The sequence below is a fragment of the Lissotriton helveticus genome, chromosome 12 (assembly GCF_964261635.1).
Source record: "Lissotriton helveticus chromosome 12, aLisHel1.1, whole genome shotgun sequence".
NCBI classification, from domain to species: Eukaryota; Metazoa; Chordata; class Amphibia; order Caudata; family Salamandridae; genus Lissotriton; species Lissotriton helveticus.
The window spans coordinates 583,169,444-583,182,162 of NC_136073.1; the positions used below are offsets into that span (position 1 = coordinate 583,169,444).

General features: G+C 45.4%; 1 protein-coding gene across 1 annotated transcript in view; it reads right to left on the bottom strand.

The window, feature by feature from the left end:
• ADGRG5 (adhesion G protein-coupled receptor G5) overlaps window positions 1-12,719 on the bottom strand; it is a 251,096-nt gene that overhangs the window by 98,583 nt on the left and 139,794 nt on the right.

Genomic DNA, 12,719 nt, shown 5'->3' on the forward strand with positions numbered 1-12,719 from the left:
GTTGGTGAGCACCGACTCCAGCACAGACCAACATGAGTAGATCAGGGCACAATTTAAACAACGGTGTCGGTCCACTGCACTCTGGTTCCTCATTCTACAGCAACCTGGCATCTCACTTGATGATATCCTCATACTGGCTACTTGCACTTACTATCAAGCACCCGGGCAGATGAGCTAGAAGCCACCCTGAACAAGGCGACTCCCACTTCTGGACCCCAGAAAGCCTCCAACATCAAAGTGGAAATGGTTGATGGCGTTTAGTGGTGCCCAGACCTGCATGCCTGACGCCAAGCCTGAAACCAGGAGGGAACTGTGGAAACTGTGGCCTAGAACACAGGGTAGACCTGAAAATCTCTAAATCTGGGATCAAAAACCTAGCCCATGGGTGATTGGTATTCACAACACTCACTGGGGTTGGAAGAATTCAATGCCAGAAAGAAAAAAAAAATATTTCTTGAGTCCCCTCACTCACCAGGGTTTCCCCACAGTGACATGCTTCATCATTGGGGCCATCCCAGTCCTCTACGGACTGAGGCATGCTATGACTTGCGGATTACGTAGGAGCACTGGAGTGATGGACTATGTGTGGTGCAGTCAGTGTAGTGAAGTGGAGTGGGTTTAGAAGTGAGTTAAAACTACCTATCTAGTGGGCGACAATGATTTATTCTTGCTCCTAGTAGGTTTGATTTAAAACGGGTTAGAACACTAGGGGTCCTAAATACTATGGGTTAGGTGTACCTAGTAATTCGAGTCAACATGTTTCGAGCATTCCCTAAGCTCTTCGTCAGGACTACACAGGGACCAGCCCTGTGTTCGACACTCCTAGTTGTGCTCAAGTGAGGTAAATTTTTAATAATTAAAATGCTGCAACAATAAAGCATGCATTAGTACATACGTAAATCGGATAAGTCACGTAGTATATTTACGGGTACCTAGCTTTGGCCCATGGTCGTGGAGAGTTGTTGTTATCTCTAGGATTTGCTCTTAAGATACGCAGGCTTAGTCACCTATACTGGAACCTCCAACCCCAGTGAGTGTTGTGAACACCAATCACCCAAGGGCTATGTTCTTGATTCCCAGATTTAGGGATTTTTAGGTCTACATAAATTTTGGAGGGTGAGCCTAGCCATTTTTCCCTCTTTCTCCCCCTTCCTTTTGAGTACGCTAGAACACAGGGTGCCATGCATGTGCCCTGCGAAGGGAAAGAGGTGTTTGAAATGTGGAAAAACTCTATTCGCGAAAGTGTGCTGAGGTGGGAAGTCCCGGCCTGCTCCCGACCACCAGAGGAGAAAGTCTGTTTCCCTGCACCAGCTGTCAATGGAGGACACCGTGGCAGAGGGAAAACCTAGAGATAATGATCTGAGTACCCTTCAAAATGAAGAAGACGTCTTTGTGGTCTTGTTTACTGGAAGAGCTGGACACGAGCGGCAACCCCCCCCCCCCATGTGCGTCATTCAGATTAGCGGTACGTAAGTGAGGGCGCTCGTTGACACTGTATCATCTATGAATATGATGGATTCCAGACAGTTCGAAAGACTGACGCCACGCCCGCCGCTCTCTCCCGTGCTGGGTGAAGATATACACTTATGGGGCAATGAAGCCATTGCCCCTCTGAGGAACCAATGAAGTAGATTTCAACTGCAATGAGCGTGTTACGAGGTCAAAGTTCCACAATACCAAACGTGAGAAGGGTGCGATGCTTGGCTGTCACACAACCGAAAACCTCCAGTTGGTGTTCTTTGCGAAGTAGGTGCACAAGTTGCATACTGACAATCTACTCACCGAGTTCCTGCAGCTCTTCCAAGGCCTCGGAAAGCTGAGAAGCTAGCAAGTTAACTTGCACATAGATGAATCTATCAAGTCCACAGCTCTGATACACCTGAAGGTCCCTTTCCATTTGCGACCACAGTTTGAGCATGAGTTGCAAGTGCTGAAGGAGCTCGGAGTCATTGAAAAGGTGAATGGTCCAGCACCCTGGGTGTCTCCACTTATCATTGCACCAAAAACCGAAGCAGCCTGGCAAAATAAGACTGTGTGTAGACATGAGGCTACTGAATCAGGCAATCATGCACGAATGCCATATAACATCGACAGTGGATGACATCAAAGCTGATCACAATGAGGCAAAAAGCTTTTCAAACCTAATCTGAAATCAGGTACCAACTTGCCCGGTCAAGTCACTACGTCACAACTTTTTCAAAATACATGTAAGCCTCAGGAGATACAAGAGACTGAGCTTCTGTGTTTTGTCTGCGGCAGAGGTATTTCAAAATACCATAAAAGAAACCCTCTCTGCACTGCTTGGAGTCATCAATCTGAGTGATGATATTCTCATTTTCTCAGAAAGTCTAGAGGAACACCATGTCCACTTGAGAGCCACTCTCCAATGTCTGGCAAACAGTTCCCTGACTCTGCACAACAGTAAATACTCCTTCTATCGGGACTCAATAGACTTTTTTGGATGCATCTTGTCTCTCTCTCTCTCTCTCTCTCTCGATTGTTGTCACTGACCATAAGCCCCTCCTCCAGCTTTTCGAACGTACCACTTGTCTAATTTCTCCATGAATCGAGAGGTGGTCAGTGCAATTGCAACCTTATGCCTTTGAGGTGATCTACTGCCCCATGGCCAACAACCCCACAGAATATGTGTCACGGCATCCGTCACCATTGGAAATAAAGAACCCAACAGCAGAAGAAGGAAAGACTGACAAATTAATTCAAATGATTGTGAGTGATGTGTGCCCCAAGGTGAGCCAATTATTCGGCTAAGCATTAACCCATTGTCTTTGCCAATACTTGTTTTAGATTTCTTGTACACTGAAATGGCCCATTACAGTCTCAGGGCCTGATTACAAGTGGCTCAGGTCAGGTGCTCCATCGAGGAGTACTTAACTGGTGATGTCCCACATCTACGCTGCCTGGCGGCCTGTGGGCCACACGACACTGGCCCTGTGGGCGAGTGTGCATTCCACCATTGATGATCGGCAGCACGCCTCAGTTTGTTCCCGTCACCTCATTGCCTGCGATCTATGAGATCTTGACTGAGGCCAACTTTGCTTACCCCTGGCGGCCGTACATTACCCACTTGTTCTTTTGCTACCACGCTGCCTGCAAAGGCCCTGTTGCCTCCTGTCTGCGACCTCATTGGCCCCTGCCGCGTGGCCGTGCCTGAATCTGCGGCCACACCCACCTGCTCTCCTCAGCTGGCGCTGTGTGGCCTACTTTGTCAATGGCATGGGCTGCGGCACCCATGCTCAGGTGGGTGGAGCTTACACCCGTGGCTCGATTGCTGCTCAATACTGCTGCTGCTGCCTGGAGCACGTCTCTCCTGGAAAAGGGGAAAGTCAAGAGTGTCTGCTAGAGCCGGCTACTGGCTCCTGAAGGTGAACTACCCACACAAGCCTGCACAAATTGATCAGACCACCAGGTCAGCTGTGATAAATTTGGCTGCAGAAAGTGACCTGGTTTGCATGGGGAACAGAAGCTGCAAAGTGGAGTGTGACCTGTAATAGAATTTGTGTACTAATTTCCTGCTAAGTTAATTCTGTAATCCCAGTCTGCTACCACATTGCTCCCACATATTCACTGCATCTGCTTATGATTAGTGAAGCCGGCAATAACATCACAGCACCGTAAAGGAAAAAAAAGAAAGAAGAAACTCATCAAAGGTTAAAGACCCGCCAGTATGAGTGTGGCAGGACAGGAGCAAAATCAACAACATCAAGCAAGCACTTACCCTACACACATGCCTCTGTGACACCACTACCACACGCAAACCTAGGTGGCGTTCATGGGTGGGGCATCTCGAGTACTATTTCTGCTCGACACAGGAAACAGATGGAGCCATAAAAAGATCACTACTTCTACACTTCGGGGTGCAGAGCTGTATGAGCTATTTGATACACTACCAAACACTGGCGGTGACACAGACTTTGATGCCGCAGAGAGGGCTCTAAACCAACACTTTGATCCTCAACTCAACCCTGATTACTAATGTTTTAAATAGCGCCAAGCCTCCAAAACTAGCACTGAATTGGTTGATATGCTCTGCACTCGATTAAGGAAGTTGGTGAGCACCGACTCCAGCACAGACCAACAGGAGTAGATCAGGGCACAATTTAAACAACAGTGTCGGTCCACTGCACTCTGGTTCCTCATTCTACAGCAACCTGGCATCTCACTTGATGATATCCTCATACTGGCTACTTGCACTTACTATCAAGCACCCGGGCAGATGAGCTAGAAGCCACCCTGAACAAGGCGACTCCCACTTCTGGACCCCAGAAAGCCTCCAACATCAAAGTGGAAATGGTTGATGGCGTTTAGTGGTGCCCAGACCTGCATGCCTGACGCCAAGCCTGAAACCAGGAGGGAACTGTGGAAACTGTGGCCTAGAACACAGGGTAGACCTGAAAATCTCTAAATCTGGGATCAAAAACCTAGCCCATGGGTGATTGGTATTCACAACACTCACTGAGGTTCGAAGAATTCAATGCCAGAAAGAAAAAAAAATATTTCTTGAGTCCCCTCACTCACCAGGGTTTCCCCACAGTGACATGCTTCATCATTGGGGCCATCCCAGTCCTCTACGGACTGAGGCGTGCTATGACTTGCGGATTATGTAGGAGCACTGGAGTGATGGATTATGTGTGGTGCAGTCAGTGTAGTGAAGTGGAGTGGGTTTAGAAGTGAGTTAAAACTACCTATCTAGTGGGCGACAATGATTTATTCTTGCTCCTAGTAGGTTTGATTAAAAACGGGGTAGAACACTAGGGGTCCTAAATACTATGGGTTAGGTGTACCTAGTAATTTGAGTCAACATGTTTCGAGCATTCCCTAAGCTCTTCGTCAGGACTACACAGGGACCAGCCCTGTGTTCGACACTCCTAGTTGTGCTCAAGTGAGGTAAACTTTTAATAATTAAAATGCTGCAACAATAAAGCATGCATTAGTACATACGTAAATCGGATAAGTCACGTAGTATATTTACGGGGACCTAGCTTTGCCCCATGGTCGTGGAGAGTTGTTGTTATCTCTTGGATTTGCTCTTAAGATACGCAGGCTTAGTCACCTATACTGGAACCTCCAACCCCAGTGAGTGTTGTGAACACCAATCACCCAAGGACTATGTTCTTGATTCCCAGATTTAGGGATTTTTAGGTCTACATAAATTTTGGAGGGTGAGCCTAGCCATTTTTCCCTCTTTCTCCCCCTTCCTTTTGAGTACGCTAGAACACAGGGTGCCATGCATGTGCCCTGCGAAGGGAAAGAGGTGTTTGAAATGTGGAAAAACCCTATTCGCGAAAGTGTGCTGAGGTGGGAATTCCCGGCCTGCTCCCGACCACCAGAGGAGAATGTCTGTTTCCCTGCACCAGCTGTCAATGGAGGACACCGTGGCAGAGGGAAAACCTAGAGATAATGATCTGAGTACCCTTCAAAAGATATACACTTATGGGGGCAATGAAGCCATTGCCCCTCTGAGGAACCAATGAAGTAGATTTCACCTGCAATGAGCGCGTTACAGGGTCAAAGTTCCACGATACCAAAAGTGAGAAGGGTACGATGCTTGGCTGTCACACAACCGAAAACCTCCAGTTGGTGTTCTTTGCGAAGTAGGTGCACAAGTTGCATACTGACAATCTACTCACCGAGTTCCTGCAGCTCTTCCAAGGCCTCGGAAAGCTGAGAAGCTAGCAAGTTAACTTGCACATAGATGAATCTATCAAGTCCACAGCTCTGATACACCTGAAGGTCCCTTTCCATTTGCGACCACAGTTTGAGCATGAGTTGCAAGTGCTGAAGGAGCTCGGAGTCATTGAAAAGGTGAATGGTCCAGCACCCTGGGTGTCTCCACTTATCATTGCACCAAAAACCGAAGCAGCCTGGCAAAATAAGACTGTGTGTAGACATGAGGCTACTGAATCAGGCAATCATGCACGAATGCCATATAACATCGACAGTGGATGACATCAAAGCTGATCACAATGAGGCAAAAAGCTTTTCAAACCTAATCTGAAATCAGGTACCAACTTGCCCGGTCAAGTCACTACGTCACAACTTTTTCAAAACACATGTAAGCCTCAGGAGATACAAGAGACTGAGCTTCTGTGTTTTGTCTGCGGCAGAGGTATTTCAAAATACCATAAAAGAAACCCTCTCTGCACTGCTTGGAGTCATCAATCTGAGTGATGATATTCTCATTTTCTCAGAAAGTCTAGAGGAACACCATGTCCACTTGAGAGCCACTCTCCAATGTCTGGCAAACAGTTCCCTGACTCTGCACAACAGTAAATACTCCTTCTATCGGGACTCAATAGACTTTTTTGGATGCATCTTCTCTCTCTCTCTCTCTCTCTCTCTCTCTCGATTGTTGTCACTGACCATAAGCCCCTCCTTCAGCTTTTCGAACGTACCACTTGTCTAATTTCTCCATGAATCGAGAGGTGGTCAGTGCAATTGCAACCTTAAGCCTTTGAGGTGATCTACTGCCCCATGGCCAACAACCCCACAGAATATGTGTCACGGCATCCGTCACCATTGGAAATAAAGAACCCAACAGCAGAAGAAGGAAAGACTGACAAATTAATTCAAATGATTGTGAGTGATGTGTGCCCCAAGGTGAAAACAATTGAAGAGATCTGCAAGGCCACCAGAACTGATGGAAGCCTCATCTGAGCAAAAGATCAGCTAGCCGGTCAACAATGGCAGTCTTTCCTTGATGGCATACACACCCTGACGCCAGAAGAAGAGATGGCGAGAGAACAGCTGCGGAGAGTGAGGAATGAACTCAATGAAAGCCCAGATGGTCTACTGTTATGTGGACAGCTGATTGTGATGCCAGAGAGTCTATTGTCCCGTGTGATAAACCTGGCGCACCAGGGACACCAAGCAACCAATGGGGAGGTGAAAGATTCTTGCAGACTCTCAAAAGGGCTGGAAGGATTGGGGTGGACCTTGGTGAGGATGTGGAATGCTGTCTGCATATGGACGTACTAACAAACCCCACACGGCATAGCCAACTGTGCTCCCGCAAAATTATTATTCAGGAAGCCGACTAAAGACAGCATCCGGACAGATATTTAATGTCAACCTGCTGTCATCAATGTTGAGGCTACCAGGTCCGAAGAAGAGTCACCAACAACAAAGCCAGCCAGTGTTCGGGACATGAGACCCCATGCTAGGGGTCAGAGCCTCAGTAATAATGAAAGACAGACACCCTGGGTGTATGTTTCAGGCGTGGTATGAGCCAGAGGTCTGGAAGGTCGTAAGATTGATGGAGCGATGATCAATGTACAAAGAGGAGATCGACTGGCCATAAGAAACGTTTTGTGGTTCAAGGAAGTTGCAGATCTACAGAAATGATCTGTGGACGTGACTGGAGAAAACGCCGGAACCACAGAGGGGTATCTGTTCAGCCCTGCATCCCTGCTGATGAGTGTCACGCCACTGCGGCCCGAAAAGGGAAGCCCAGACAACTCCAACAAAGTGCCCCTTAATGAACAGAGTCTACTAACGAGTTGCCTGGTCGGAAAACCAGAGACGATGGTTCTGCAGGCTGTTAGACTGGAACCGTCTCCCGAAGCCAGAAGTATGGTCTTCAGTAAAACCCTGCCCCAAGTCAGAGACTACTAGACTGTGTGTTTGACACGCGTGATCTGATTCACTATTTTCGAGTGTTACCCTGGATTTTGTTTAATACAAATCCTATTCAGTACATGCATTATGTACAATTGGCAAAAAAACATTAGTCAAGCCAACTATTCGGCTATGCATAAACCTATTGCCTTTGCCAACACTTGTTTTAGACTTTTTGTACATTAAAATGGCTCATTACAGTCTCAGGGCCTGATTACAAGTGGCTCATGTAGGTGTTGTAGAGTGCCACCCGGCCTCTGCAATACTAAGTATACACCTTTTACTCCGAAGGCTAGGCTCAGTCTGAGGAATTAAATAAAGGGGCAGATGGTCGCTCGTGGCCACTGCCAACACCATAACTGCGGGTGTTTCATGTTGGCATCCTGCGGGTGTTTCATATTGGCACTTACATGACTAGGCCTGCACCACGAACTACAGATGTGATAATTATCACATTTGATATGTCTGAAAACGAGGTGTTTGGAATTAAAGGGATGCAATTGTTATCATCAACTTTGTGGGAAAGCAACGAATGTTGGTGCTTACTGCACCAAATTATGCATGTTCTGGCTAATACTTGGGCTTTTTTTCCTAATAAATGCTGTCAAGTTTTATCTGTCGAAATTAACAAGGGGGCAAACTTTATTGCACCCTTAATTAACAGGTGTGTTAAACTTGGTACAACTTATAATGGTAGCCCGGAGGTAACAGGTGTTTGCACAGGAATCACAATAATATGAGAAGCTTGCAAACAGGCCCTAAGTGGGAGAAGGGCTTAAAGACTGGCTGAGGCCTGCAAGTGCAACATGATTGGTCAATTACAGCAGACTCAGGAATAGCCTCCTGCCAAGAGTAAGTGAAATCATATCCCCCTCGTTTTATTCACCATGTTTACAGTAGATTTCCTTCATTAGTTCTGCTGCTTTTCTCAATTGAAAAATATTTTTTTCAGTACCTCACCTGATCTGCCTATCACCGGGCAGGTCACTCACTCCTATTTTGTGCCCAACCTTGGATAGTAAAATCCACGTCAACAGAGACTCGGAGATATAGTATGTGATAAACCGCCGTCTCTCCAAGCCATGTCACTTGAACACTCCACATCACTGTCTTGGATCATAAAGAAGGGCAGGAAAATGGCCAGTGCATGCCAGCTTTCAGGTTGTGTACTATGAGGACATAAGCAACTCTCAAAGGTTCTCAGAAACTCAAAGCATTGAGCCCAGCAACGCAAGCCTGCTTGTGAATATCTTCATTTCTGAGGTCTACCCTGAAACTCTACCAAACTATTCACAGAGATAAACAGTTCCCTACTAGAATACAATCCTTTTGACTCCAGGTCTATCCTACCGCTTCCAGCTGCAGAGATCCTCCTGAACAGCCCACCACCCAAAAGAGTGACCCATGTACACTCATTGTGCCAGTTCCAAAGCACACCAAGAAGCGCTGCCATTAGAGTCAGGTATGAGCAATAATATACTAGCACTCGATATAGGGAGATCCAGTGACGTAACAAAACTTGAGGGGGATCCCCTGCAAGGTACGTGGAGGGCCCCCCTCCAAACTCAATCAGGTGCTCTATGGCCATGGAACTGTGCTGAGAGGACCCCTTTGAGTTTGGGCCCCCGCACTATGTTATGCTACTGGTCAGATTTTTCTCAGGTGCATATGTTATGCTACTGGTGAGATTTTTCTCAGGTGCACATGACCCATAGGCTTCTGTAGGGTAATATGTAATGACATCAAGCTCTCAATTTCTAACAATCTGAGACCAGCTTAGCTTAAACCTCAAGAATTCAAGCCACTCTACTCCTGAGGGAGTGGGTCCTCCACTCCTGCACACACCCACACACACACATATATCTGACCTTCAGAAACATGGAGGCCACACATACCCATAAAGGCTTCCTGGTACTGACATGTCCAGGTCTGAAAGCTTCTGGGCCCTGCCTAGATCTTGAGTCTCCTTCATAGCCCCTGTACGATGCACATCCTGGAGAGTGCTTTGTATTATCGTTCTCTATTATCTCTCTCTCTCTGAAACTGACGTGCATTCCCACCGCTTGACCAGAGCTCTATAATACTCACCCTCCTTCACAAACTTGGTTCCTGGCACAGTACACAAACTAATACAAACTTTAATTTCCATTAACAACCTTATCCTGTAGGGAAGAGTTATAAACCTGGCTTTGGAAAGAACACAGCAACTCTCCATTGGGCGCAACAGGGGGGTTGAATCTATCACCAAAGATGGGTGTCAGTTAACTAAGATTATGCTGTGTCAGGATATGTTAGCAGAGATTTGTATGATGGAATGGTCCCATCAGACAAATGCCTGCTGCCCTCTTTGATGGATCATTTATAACTCCCAAGATGACAAAGAGTGAATTGGAAGAGTTAATGCTAAATCAGTGTAAGCTAAATCAGCACCTATGACATTTTAGAGGAATACCATGCGAGGAATCTCTACATCTCTACATACTTCATATAAGCATCATTCCACCCCAGATCCAGACCGTATGACCTAATTTGACCATGGGCCTTTTTCATATTGGTATTCTGGTACTCTTAGTACAAAGGCATTCTCACATTCTCTCCCTCCACAGCTCAGCTTCCACTGATCTTTTATGACCACAAGCTCAGAGGGAAGTACACAAGTGTGAGATGGCCCTCAAAGACAGGGCTAGCAGACCAGACGGGCTTAATCTGTTGTCTTTAAGCATGTTGCGATTCACAAGCAGTTTTCGTCCATCACCGAAAAATGGCAGTGTTTACTGGTGTTGGAGTTTAGATGCAGTGCTTGAATAAGGAACATTTGGTTGCGTAGTGTGGAAGGACAGCTTCCAAACAGGACACATCTGCCAATTAGTGATGCTGCCATGCACTGAAAGGCCAGAGTACAAGACCATAAGTCTTCTCCATGAAAGTTATTGAACTTCAGTTGTCTTTTATGTAATTCACTCCAGGCCACTTTGGTTTGATAGTATAGCAGTTCGCCGACAGGTGTTTAGCATGCTAGTGTGTTCTTAAGGTATGTTAATCATCTGTCCTGTTACAGGGTCACAGACGGCTTGCTTTAAACTCTCCTGTTTATGTTGCCTGTAGTTTTGACAGAGATTATCTGTAGGTAACCAAAATCAATCACCAAGCCTTGAAAAAGCACTAAACTGCAAAACATGTGAAAGCTGGGTGAAATACATTTTTGTCCATGAAATTACAACAGTCGAAAGCGATTTACCGGACAGAGACATGGAGTTTCAGATCTCTGCCAAGAACCACTTTCCAAGTGCACCTCAACATCAGTGTTACATTATGGACGAGGAACACCACTGATAAAGTAAGTAGCCTTTCATTCACTCTTCCATCGCAGTTGTAGGTTTTGATATTATGTTTCGGTGTTTAGGTTTAGAGGGTACGCTTGCAGATGCAGAATGTTCCTCTGAGGATGAAGCTGCAGTCAGTTAAAGGTGGAGGGAACACTGAGACCTCGAGTTAGCAGCACCGTTCATAAACAGGAAGTGGGACTACTGTTCATGTTAGAGATCCTGGAGCACATGCTGCCAGTGCTGGATCCAGTTGTCAGACCAGAAGGTGTGGTCTACTGTGTCATGGTGGTAAGCCTGCATATTGAAAATCCTGAGGAAGTGTATATGCAGATGGTTGTGCTTACACCATTCGGGATGCTGAACAGTATCATAGGTCAGAAGTGCATATTATAGGAATATGTGCTGTTACAACGCGATCAAAATGATCGCGGTATGTAACATCGCAGTTTTTACAACGCAAGTCGTTACAACGACTTGCGTTGGAGGGCTATGGACTTAGGAATAGTAAGATTTACTATTCCAACACCAGTCTACGTACAGTAGGGAAGGTGTTGGAATAGTAAATCTTACTATTCCTTAGGTTATAGCGCCATCCAGTGCAAGTCGATGTAACACTTGCGTTGTAATGGCTGCGTTCAAAATGCATCGCGGTGTAATCACCGCGATGTAAAGGATGTTTCCCATATTATGGACATTCTGTAAGGACTTAGGTTGTAGTCTTAAGCGAAGGTGCTGAGGTTATGCGGAATACAGTTGCAAATGTGTGGACTGAGAGGTGAAAGGATGTTTAAGAAACCTGTAGAGGAGACCAGGCTAATAGACTAATTTAAATAATGCCCAAGAGACTGATTAACTTAGGGAGGTGCAGCAGGAAACACTCAGAGGATTGCTCGTCGAGTTTAGTGTGACAGTACCGACATAGTGATATGAGGGTTTAGGCTGGTAGAACCTGGAAATGTAAGGATTCAGTGGGAGAAATGGAGAGCATAGAAGTGCTGGTCTGAGAAACACATGAATCTAGCCATTAGTTGCCCATAGAATGTAAGCACTTGAGCACAGTTGGAGCAGGTAAAGGGGCGGCTGCTTCTCAGCCCTTTGGGGCACATTTTCAGGAAAAATTATGAGCAATACTGTCAATCCATCACTTCTATTGACTGTGCAGCCCTAAGCTCCTAAACGCCTTACAGTTCATGCTGTGATCTACATATAATTGAGAAAAAAGCAATTTACCAAATACAAAATATTTTTCAATCAACTATTATAGGGAAACAAACCAAGTGATACTCCTGGGTTGGTTGGGTATAAATCATTCGTACCCTTTTGATTTATTATTTTGAAATGTAAACGTCTCATATATGAAAAGGACACTTCACGTTCTCTCACAATTACCAATTTTGCTTCATATATACAAATATACAATACATTTTTACAATACAACACTTACATATACACAAACATTTTTGGATATATATACAAGCTATTATTTCTTCAACTGATAGCTAATCTTTTTTGTGTGCACACTAAAAAGATTAGCTATCAGTTGCTTAATAGACCACAGAATCAATTTATGGTTTATTTATTGTTTGGAAAACATTGGTTTCATTCATTTGCAGTTGATTTATCTTGTGAGTCGAAAGCTTGACTCTTGTCTTTTTTGAAGAAATAATAGCTTGTATATATATCCAAAAATGTTTGTGTATATGTAAGTGTTGTATTGTAAAAATGTATTGTATATTTGTATATATGAAGCAAAATTGG